The sequence below is a fragment of the Scomber japonicus genome, chromosome 7 (assembly GCF_027409825.1).
Source record: "Scomber japonicus isolate fScoJap1 chromosome 7, fScoJap1.pri, whole genome shotgun sequence".
In the NCBI taxonomy this organism is placed as follows: domain Eukaryota; kingdom Metazoa; phylum Chordata; class Actinopteri; order Scombriformes; family Scombridae; genus Scomber; species Scomber japonicus.
Genome location: NC_070584.1, coordinates 18,771,464 through 18,783,514, shown reverse-complemented (window position 1 = coordinate 18,783,514; position 12,051 = coordinate 18,771,464).

The window sequence follows — 12,051 nt, the reverse complement described above, 5'->3', positions numbered from 1 at the left end:
CTGGATCACCATGTTCATTCACAATCAGACCCGTAATTAAGGGGTACCAACCCAGAAATTATCAATCAGTTAATTACTGGGATGCTGCAAAACAAATCCAACTCCTGATTGAAGCCCACTGGCTGCTCTCACAAGATGCTGCCGTCATCCAAATGAAACCAGAAATGGAACTGACCAACCAACAGAAAACAAATGTCCATTTTAACACAATGTGTAGCAGTTATTTAAAAATATTTTTGACCTTTATGTTTTTTATGTTTAAGGACCAATATTTTACTGGAGCTCAGATTTAGCATAGGCATGGCATTATTAGTTGAGGTAAAATTTTAATTCACATTTAATTTACCGTGTTGTAGCAGTGTTTTTTCAACATGTTTAAGTGCTTGTTTTTTTGTTTGTTTGTTGTTTTTTTTCAGTTGTGCAGCCAGTGGCACAATACATTTAACATGTAACCAACTATTAAATTCCCAATGGCAAGGAAACAGAGATGTAATTCAATTGCAGAGTGTCACGTTAATTGTCTTCTTTGTGCTTGAAAATTGTACAGCAGGAAAATGTTTTATGATTTTAAAAAGCAGATCATCTTAAGACTTGATTGGGAAAAGTTAGCAAAAAAACACTGCATTCACAGACATACATGCACGCACTTGCAGTGTCAGTGGTGTGACACTACATTTTTCCTCAAAATCTCATTCTGTGACTATATTAAATAAAAGCACCATCATTCCTCTTGAATTATTTTCTTACAGCTTTTTAGTAACACATAGCTCCTAAAATAATTACAATTGTATGCATTTTTCATTACATATAATAGACTTAATATATATTCTATGTATCCAAAACAAGCTTTTGTAAACAATCCTGACCAAAAAATGCAGAGAGGCTCCAGCTAGAAACTGCACACCCAGTGCTTATTGTGATTCACTTAACTCTTTTCCCATATGGGAAAGAAAAGGACCTATAAATTGCTTGACTCAGGACCTCCATTTTCCATCAATACATTTCCTCTGCTCCCTCTAGGCATCTGAGCATCAAAATGCATAAAAATCCCCTGATAGTGTCAGCAACCTACGGCTCATCTCTAAAGTAAATGCTGGCCAGATAGAATTAAAGAGGAGGTCCTGTGTTTTTCTTGGCAAAAACATTTTCATGATTTCTCTGTTAGAGAGATGTCATCACCAGAGACAAAAACAAAAAGGAAAAAATGCAGCTTGGCAGTCCAGAAGATGACGGCACATCAGCAAACTACTATATGTGAAAATACTGGAGCCTGTAGTCTCTCAGATAGGACCATGTGTAATAATAGATTTTGAATAAAAGACAGTCCCTAACAATATGGCTACCTCCACCTATGATAAAACCTTTCATTACAAATGGATGAATTTGTCCTCATATTGGCTCTAGATTCAATATTGCTTTGATAGTCTTTCTTTCATTCTTTTTTACTGCTGTTCTTTTCAGTCATTTCCTGTAATTGGTTTCCTTATGGATTCTCTGAGCAAAATGCAGATTGTACAGAGCCACAGATCTGAGCTTGTTCTGACTTGTATGAAATGATCCCATACACTACCCGGTGACTTCAAGATGTTTCTGGGAGCTGCATCCAAACAGGGATGCAGAGGGAATGAGCTCCAGTGTTGGTGGCAGGCTGTGGGTGGGGTGGGGTAGTTGGAATGAGACTCAAGAGGCCAAAACACCAAATCTGGGCCCAGGGTTTTTTGGCAGGCAGCAGAGTGTGAAATTTACAGAATTCCTTATGTTGGTGGTGCAGCTGCCTCTGTTCTTGCACCAAGGTAGCCTATTGTCAGACAGCACATCTGAGAGAGGACTAAAAGGCTGGACAGAGGGATTCAAGAATTTGAGGTTTTGCCAGCGTTTTTGTACAAAATACTACAATGCAGATAAGATGGCACAATTGGTAGGTTACATTAATTTTTCTATGAATAATAATAATAATTCAACAGCTGAAATTTTTGGTGCTTAAATTGTTTTTGTCCTTTTTAGTCCTCTGAATTACTTCTGCAATTCTCTTGGTCAAGCTAAGTGTAGGGGGCAGTTAGAAACACTATTAAAATCAGCGATTCATCCAACATTTGGAGTAGCAAGAATCAAAGATGAGCCCAAACAAAAACTAAAAAATAGCTGTGCTTCACTGTTTATTTCTTTTTTTCTTTTTACCCTGTTTTTCTTTTCTGTCTCCTCGTCAGAGCCCAAAGCCACTTATATTTACATTGCAGTGAGGTGGAAGTACTGCAGCATGCCTAATTTGCAGCAGGCCCCATGTTTTCTTTACAAATTGCAGTCACATATCATTTAGTTTCCTTTTATTATTGCAAAGAAAAACAATCAGAAAACCTCAAATGGGGGCCATCGTACACTGGTCTCATCCCTGGCTTCGGCTTCCCTCCCAGTTCATCTCACTAACTGTCTCTGCCTCTGCCAGGATTTGCTGGAACAGATGCCTTCTTATTTTGACGGCCTGCTGCTTGCCTCAGTCAGTTGGGCAGCAGGTCACAAATGCTCACATACCCATGAGGACACATGAGCACATACATGTACGCTGTGATGGCTGTGAAGCATATGTGTTTAACTTACTGGTTGTTTAAGTAAGCTGAGAAGAATCCCCTCAGGTGATTAGTTCATTTGCAAGTCTCCGGCTGTTGAGGCTAGCACAGGCCTGCTGCCCCACCCTTTCTGTGTCTTTCTCTGTTTAGCCCTTTACTCTCTTTCAGCCTTATTCTTTCACGACCAGCATTGCTTGCTCTAACAGCTTGCTCTTTTCCCTCTCTGTTCTGCTGTTGTTTGTGTTTCTCTGGACTCTGAGGAAGGAGAAGGAAACAGAGAGAGAGAGCAAAAAAAGGGGGAAAAAAACTAAGAGAGAAATGTTAAGTCGGCTCGAGTAATAGCATCGGTCTTTGTCCTGCACTCATTATTTTCGCTTTGATTACAATCTGAAGCAGCTCAAGTTACCCTAATTCGGCCGGCTGAGGCTCTGGCTGAAATTGTGCTGTGCTGAGTGATGGTTGAATTGAAGCTGCCAGGGGGGTCAGCGCTGGATCGGGTGTGGAAAGGAAAAAAATCCATCATAATAATAAACGAAATAAATAAATAAACGTGAAAACAAAGGCAGTATCGACAGTAATAATGTGACAAACACGCAGAATCATAATAAACACAATCTCCGGGTACATTTCAGACTCATCCAGCATGGAGGAGATGTAAACGATGAGACCAACCGTGTAATTCCTTCTGGGATGCTTTCATGCCAACGGGACGTCTTGTTTATGTCAGAATGAGAATGTTAAGAAATGGTCTTGGTGTTGCGCAGCACTGAATGAAAGAGCAAGCAGGCATGCTGGGATTCTCTGGCCAGTGACGGTGGTATCATAGAAGGGGAATGAGTGGTGAGGAGGCCGCCTCAGGGGCCAACCACCACTAGACACTAAGCTCTGCAGAAGCCTGGTCCCCATGTAGCACTAATCACAACCCCCTGCTCCTTCCATCTGTTCTCCATCAGCAGCCTTACAGTTCTACTCCACCCTTTACCTCTATCCACCTTCTATTCTCTCCCCTTCTGGCTATCGCTCTCACTATCTCTTAACATACTGAAGCTTCACTCTTTTTCCCAGGACAGTATTTTTTTACCTGCTACTTGGAGGTTTGCAGGATTTGTTACAGCTGTTGTCTGAGGGCAGATACTTGACCGTTTTCATCCTGAATATTGGTTTCTGTTTTCAGAAGTGTAAGCTTTTTGCTCTTGCAGCTAAGCGAAAATACCTCCATGCTTTCATGGTGTCTTGTCTTTGTCACACTTTTATTTTCACAATGTTTTTCACAATGTTTCTTGATTAACGTCCCTTTTTTTGCCATCTGGTCATAGCACGTAATCTGGTAGAGATGGCAGAAAGCATCATCAGACAGATGTGACTTTTCTTACCATGTCACTGCCATCACTTCAATTACTACCCTGGTTCACAGTTGTATTATAGCTATGCTGCCCTTAATGATCAGATTAGAGTAACTAATTAAAAAAGAAAAAAGAAAAAAAAAACAATTATACAAGCTGCCCTAACGCTTCTCTGGGCGGTGATGAGTGAGGGCAAAGTTATTATTCTTTTGAACTCCTGCCGTGTGGGGGAATGACGGCAGACATTCAAAGCAGCATGGCGTTTGGTGTTTGTTATTTCTTTTTCTTTTTTTTTAATGCCTGGACCAGAGATTTATGGCCCGATAAGTGCTTCGAACTTTTTTTTCTTTTTTTTCAAATGGGGATCATTTAAACACCTCACAAGCACACAGAGCTTTTTTCCCCCTTTTCTTTCTGTTCATCTGTTTCTTTCAGTCTTGCTCAGTTTTTTCTATTCTCCTTTTATTTCTGTCTGTCTGACTTTTTCTCTGTTATCTGCACCACAATGGATGTGGAATGTTTTTTCCTATTGGTATTTTCTGTAAACTCAACATGATTTAATGCAATTCAACCTCCTATGTTGGAAAAAGAAATGCATGATATGACCACTTGTGTTTCTTTCTCCAACGTATTTAAACTTTTAAGTCAGGTCCATAAGCTAATGTATTTGCACCCACGGATTGTGCCACGCTTGACTATAGCACATAAATGCTGTGTGGAGAGAGAACAGTAAATAAAATATGTCTGAGGCCAAGAAAATGACCCACATACACAGACGCTCTCTCGTGCTGCGCATTTAATCCATTTCATCCACTTGCCTCAGATTTTAACAACTCTATCAGAAGTTTTTGCCCTTTTCTTCTTTTAAGAGTAAGTGTGAGAAAAAACTGACTTACTTATGGATGTAGGTCAGAAAAATTTGGATTGAATATATTATAGTTTTCATAGATATTCCAAACCATACAGTCCCACCCAAGGGCTACTTATGTTGGTGCCCAAAAGCTACCGGTATACGGCACTTCCTCATTCAGCCATTACATCATTTGTTTCTATTTCCTGTCAAGCGTGACTGCTCGACAGCTCATCCGTATAATTAAAATGCCCTTTAAGCAATTTGCTGTTGAGTTTCTAATATTTTTAGCCTGATCATTATTCCCAATGCACAGATGTGGCATGTCAAGGAGGGAACATGGGCCTGACAGCATCTTGCTCCCTATTGTTCATTTGGGGGGAGTGGGGTGTATAGGTAGTCAGGTCGGTGATGGAGCTATTGCCCAATTTATTCATTCAAGTGTCAGTTATACAGACAGATATGTGTAGTGCCAATGTGGTCCTGAATTTTGGAGCTGTTACAACCTGTCAACATAGTGAGAGCGCAGTCATTAATCACCATACATTTGATCAGAATGCAGCAAACCTCTACTGTTTCCTGTGATGGAAGGACAATGGAAGGCTGTGTTAGATCTTATTCCACTAATTGGGTTAGTCCAGCTAATGGCCATTTAGATGGCAGATAACAGGGAGGCATTTTACTGCACAAATGTGGTGATGGAAGCAGACGCTATTATGTATTTGAATTATACTCAAGACAAAAACAGATCATAATTTTTGGTAGTGCTTGCTTCGGACTTGCTTTGGATTATAGTGTGTAGAATGTAGTTTGGTAAATTCTACCATCAAAACATGACTTGGTTGCTGGTTCATTTTTAAAGTGGGCTTTGCCACAGCATAAAAAAGCTCTACAGGTATTTATTTCATTATTTCTTTTATTCTTATAATCCATGTGTGATACATTTGTAAATAAGATATGCATGCAATTTCTGATTTGACCAAAATGCTTTGTGAAATAATCACAATCACCGGCTTCTCTGTATCGCTCGTAGTTTCAGCACACAGAGCATTTTCAAGGAAATGTTACTTCAAACTAATTTGAGAAGAACACAGCCCACTGTACAGGGATGTGGGAATTGAGAGGGGAATTAAAATTACAATACCTGCATGCACAGCTGCCCAACTCAAATTGCTCGGCTGTTATATGCTTCTCTATGCAATATCCTGCCATTGAGCTCTGTGCAAGGCATGGTAATAATGAAGCTGTCTCTGGTGTAGGGATTTCCATGTGCAGGTCAGGAAAATTGGAAAAGAGGGGATAGATATGTGACTGTACTGACCTAAATGGGCTAAGGGACTTTCTATTCCCCAACCAAAGTCACTGCTACTGTTTGTGGTGTGTCCCGTGGAAATGACTTCCCAGTTGCTGTTGAACACATGGCCAGGTTGAAACTATTCAAAACAACTCAAAAAGTGAAATAAACTCAATAATATCTGAGGATGTCTATGCAGCTCTTTTAGTGTTACAAAAAAAGAAAAAAAAAGAAACAAAAAACAAAGACTGGCTGACGTCCTTGGTTGAGTGTAGCTCTGGGCACAATTTCTGTCTGGCTGCCAGCACAGTTTCTGGCACCGTTATTTCCTTCCAAATGAGAAAGAAATGTCGTTTGTCCCCACCATGAGCAAGCGGCTGCTTAGATGAGAAATAAGCTCACTGCTTCACACAGACTAACGTGACAGCCTGCATGACATCACTTAGCCAAAATGGATTGCCACTTCAAAATGGGACAGTTCTGCCCAGTGTTAGTAGGGCTCTCACTGGAAGAAAATAATTGACTCTGAAATGTATTCAATGTATTTTCATTTTGTTTTAGTTCTGGCAGTGGTATTGTTTTTCTGTGGGTGGCAAAGATTAGTTGGCAGTGTTTGGTATCTTCAGCTTGGATTTGTGTGGGAAAAAATGAATTAAAGACAAGAATTAAAACTCTCTAATTAGAGCCGTTGACAGTACTTCACGACGTCCTATGGTGTGTTTAATAACTTATGTTCAGCTGTATTTCCCAGACATGATATTTAGTTAGTGAAGATCACCTTGGTGGCTCCCACAGACTAAATTCAGGGAAATCATATTGGTGTAAAATCTTAAATATTACAGACCCTGAGGAGACCCATAGAAAAATGTTGATGGGCAGACCAAAGACTGCCAGTGTTTTTTTTATTCTAAGTAAAATAATTTAACATATTTGTCTTCTGATTTACAACATGTTAAAAAGGATTTGTTTATCCGAATCACAAAATGTTTCTCAGATAGTAAGCAATAAAAATAGTTGTAGTGGGTTGTATTTGTTTGGGTTTTAGATATTGGCTGCTTAAACTTCTGCTGCCACCCTACTGAAGAAATAAATCTTTCAGGAAAAAAAAACATCCTGTCCAGACGTTGTTGTCAACAGTTATTATCAGGATCTATTTTCCAGTAGGTTTCTCAGCGGGGTGAGATCTCAAAACTTTGGCAAAGTAAACTGAAAATATCACCAAGTTGGATTTTTTTTCTTCTTTTTGTTCTAATTTGTGTTTTTCTCACTGTTTTCCTATGAGTGTGTAGGAGTGTGTGTGATCCTCCCACCCCACCTCCACTTTCTCTTTGGTGACCTGTGCACCGCTAAGGCCCTGGGGGCTCAGGCACACACACATGGCCTGATCCGCTGCTCCTGAACACTTAAAATTTCACTAAATCCACAGAATACACACATACACATATACACATGTATTCTCACAGCACAAGCACATCTGGTTTCCAGGATGACTCTCATGAATGTAGACCTTTTAGCTGCCGGTATAGGCAGGCTACTGGTGTTAATGACTGGGGCATTCCTCGGCTCCCAGGATGAAAATGAGGAGAGATGCAAAACAGAGGCAGCCATCGCTTCTAAGGAGTAACACAATCCATCCTACGTGTGTGTGTGTGTGTGTGTGTGTGTGTGTGCGTGTGTGTGTGTGTGTGTGTGTGTGAATAATTGGCCGAAGGGGGTAGGCCAGCAAAAGGTCCTTGGGGTCAGCAGAGGCTGCCACAGCACCCCGGTGCATATGTGCCAGGTCTGGCTTCCTCCCAAAAGCACAGAGAGGTCACAGCAATTTCCCCAAGTCAGGAGTGGGTGAGGGTCCCACTTCCCTTACGCATCAGTCACTGAGCGCAAGGCACGGTCTTTGTAGAGTTACGTTCCCTAATCCCCAGAGTGTCAGGACTGGGAGGAAAGTATGCTGTTGTTTGGCAGGGCATGAGGTTATGTGAGGGGAAATGTGAAAGAGACTTTATTTTTCAGTCTGCAACTTAAAATGTAATTATTCTATTCATAATTGGTGGGGAATTTCCACACAGGTGTCATTATCTTTCTTGCTTATTGGCACAGTCCCACAACTGTGGCTTTCAGTTGAGTTGTTCTTTAACGTCACCTCACGTCACTTGGCAGCAGTAAGTGAACAGGGGTGCTTTGCTCAGGAGCTGAAAGTGAATACATTAAGGGTGGAAGTAAAACGTTGCCCCTGAAAAGAGCTCAATAATGATTTAAGTAGCTTGCGGTAGAAGGGATTATTTGACTGATTTTTTTTTCTCTTCTTCTTTTTTTTTCTCTGAGAAGTTTTTCCTTGACCCAAATAACGGGCTTCTCTCTGTCTCTCCTCACTTGCTCTCCCACATCTCGCTTTTGAATCCCCAAAGAAAGGTTGCAGTCCAAACATACTCCATATTCACTGATGCGTGGTCATTTAGCAGGTTGCTTTGTACACATCTCCCCCCCCAAAAAAACTCCACCTGTGTGAAGTTAATAGGCCAGCACTGCTCACCCAAAACCAGCCATGGGCGACGTCGAGGGACTTAATTTAACAGACTTAGGACTAATACCATCAATACATTAAGCAGCTTGATCCCTGAATTCTCTGGCTCTTGACAAATGCAAAATGTATTTGGGTTAGGGGAGCTTTCTGCTCAGCACACATATCTGTAGATTGTGGTGATTATTAACCGTCATGAAAATCTAAATCCCTCCGTAAGTATGACTCGGACAGCCCCAAAAGTTGCTCAAGGGCAAGGAAAGCCGATATTGGCTCATCAAAACAATCTAGGCTGAGAAACCTATTGGTGCAGATAGGAATTCAACACCATGTGTGAATTCACATATCCTATAGGCCTTCTTCTGGCCCAAGACAGCTCAGACAAAAGTTGGCCCTTTGAACCACTATAGGGGGAAGTAGTGAACATTCATTTTTATGCAAAATGAAGTTATCCAAGGGCAGAAGAAAAACATCAGTCCCGAACTCCCCTTTGTTATTTCTTCTTTCTGTTTATTTCTCAATTTTAATGCTCTGGCAGCAACCTTAAGGCTTTGCCATGCACACACCCACCCCATGTCATTAACAATTAAGGAGTATTTATTGGTAAATATAAAAGGCAATAAACATGTGTCAAGGGATGGTTACATGGTTGTCTGCCTCGGGAGCCTGCTGCCCTGCAAAGATCGAAACACATCAGAGCAGTGTCCTTTCCAGTTGCATGCATTTTTTTATTTATTTTTTATTTAGCACAATACTGCCCACTTTCTTAAAAATACTAATCCTACAGAATAGGTGCAAAAATTTGGAGAAAAATTTAAATTGTCAGCGCTTCAGCATTTTCAGAGCTAAATAAAATATAAAATAAATACAAAAAAATTGGAAAAATAATTTAATAGCCTCTCTCTTCCTCCCACTGTCCCTGTTGCAATAACATATTTCAATGGATGCATGATTAACTTCGCATCTGAAAGCACGAGTCAGCCACCCGGACGCTATAGCAAACAGGCTGCCTGCGTGCTACTCGAGCTGTTGATAACAAAAGCCATCACCCTGTGCACTGCTAAGCAGTTACCACATGATTTTATGAGGGCCGTGCTCATTTATGAGTGCAATCAGTTGCAACCCAATGCCCCATAGGATGTCGCCCCTCTTTGTCCTATGATGATGGACTGTCGGTTCAATGGCGTTATTGTAGCTCTAGTGGCCATCCAGGGAGTAATACATTGATAACAATATCAGCTCATAAAGATGGGCTGTTGGAAAAAAGGTCACTCCCTTTTCTGGTCCATACTGTATCTCTCTTTCCGCCTCCCTCTGTCTCATGATACCTCCCCGGATCCTCCGTCACTCCCACCTTCTCTCTCTTCCTGTGTCTGTGTCTCTCTATCTCGCTGGCTCGGGGTGACGACGGCTGCCCCTTGGTGTGTAAGGAAGCTGGAATGTCACGTTTTAACTGGAGTTAGAGGTATGTTGACAGGCCAGACAGAGGGAACAGATGGCAGCGTGACATGCCCAAGGTCATCTGGCATGCCGCTGTCGGGAGCGCTGGATTTGAAACCCAACACTTTTTTGCCTGCTTCCTTTTTCTTTCTTTAGGGTTTCTCCTCTCCATTTCCCTTCCTCCCTTCCTCCCTCCCTCCATCTTTCATACTTTCTTTCACCTCTCTCTCTCACCTCTTATGACTTTCTCTGTTTTTCCATTGTCTAACCCTTCCCCTCTCTCCCTTGCGTCCACTGTGTATGTTACTTCTTTTTTTCTGTTTATCATTCTTTCCCACCTCAATGTAGGTCACAAAGCCCTCCTGTACAGGCTGCTGCCTATCGCTGCTTAAACACACTGCCCCCTAAACTCTCCTGACTTCACTATTCTCACACACATACACACATATTCAATTCATTCAGCATCCATATTCTTTCCTGCTTCCTTTCCTCTTTCTCTCCTACACATGCTCAGTTGGAGTCCCATCTGCCCTGAGCCCCATAAAAATGTGCCAAGCTACCTTTGTCTCCTAAAGTCTTGCCCCGAACAGCCCTGTCAGCAGAGAAAAAATCCAAATGAGTTTTAATTACCTGTGCAGCCATGCCTGGAAGGTCGTGCACCGGAAATCCCAACCATACCGGTACAATAAGCATGCCATGTTGCAACACATGGCTTCTTTGTCTTCCAGCTAATTTCCAACAAAAGCATAAATTGCAAAAAAAACAAAAAAAAAAAGGGAAAAAGGAGGGAGATAGAGAGAGGAGGCAAAAAAGGGAGAAAACCGCTGTTGCTGCTGCTTTACCATCTGAATGTTTTTGACGGCTTGTAGCTAAATCCCAAGCAGAGCAGGGCACAGCACAATGTCCTCACCTTACCCAAACCTTGTCAGAAGTGTTTGTTTCAGCAGAGCCGTTTCCCCTTCTACTGTGATAAAGAAAACATTTTAGTGGTGATGCAAAAAGCAGGTTGGGAGGGTAAAAAGTCAAAGGGTGAGTGCAAAAAACAAACAAAATGTATTCATAATTTGCATTTTGTAGCCAGCTTGTGTGAGATTTGCTTGTTTATCAAGCATGCCAGTCGGCGCATGTCCATCCGGCCAAGAACTGGTAACCTCTCGTTATATTTTTAATGTTCCCCTGTGAGACTCCTACTGGTGCTTTAGCAGCATTTGCAGCTTTCACAGGTTGCTCTCAGCCACACAGAGAGTGGTCCATACAAATCCTAACGAGGGGAGAATGACACCATGACAACGGCAGCCTCCCAAGGTGACATTTCCTCGACATGAGTCGTACCAACAAATAAATACACAAATTTGTTTTTGAGAGACCTCATTTAGCTAGGTCTGCTTTTTCCCCTCAGATCACTGACTCAAAACAGTCTGTGTTGTGTTTATTAGCATGTGTTTACGGTTGGTATTTGTAGTCATTGGGGCTGTGTTTGTCGTTGCTGTTGCTCAGGCCCTGTGATTATGCCTGTCGTTTTTTTTGGCACAGGGTTGTCTGAATATTAACAACATAACAATGCTAGGGCTGATTAGTCTTGAATGCAGCATAGACGGCAGATCTCTATCTGGGGTGATACAGCAGTAAAATCATGCTGAGAAGGAGAGAGAGAGAGGAAGCACAGACGAAGGAGAGAAGGCAGAAGGAAGGGAGGGAAAAACTGTTTCAAATCTTCTCATCTACAAAGGTTATTTTCTGAATAGTAAGTCTTTCAGCATAAAACCGCATGTTTTTCCTTGAATAGAAATATGCGTAGCCACAAACAGAGAGCATATGGATGTATTTATGGCTCTGCTTTGTTCTTGCAGTGTTGAATGTGTAATGTTGAGACTTTAAAAAGCCTCTTTTCATCTCTTGTTTTTTCCTACTTTTCCCCCACTTTTTTAAAACTCAATTTTACTCTGCGAGAATGGAATTACAAGGTATATTACAAGTAAACGCCAGTATAATTTGTCGCAATTACACCTTATAAACCAAGTTGTTGCTTGATATGTCTGGTACTC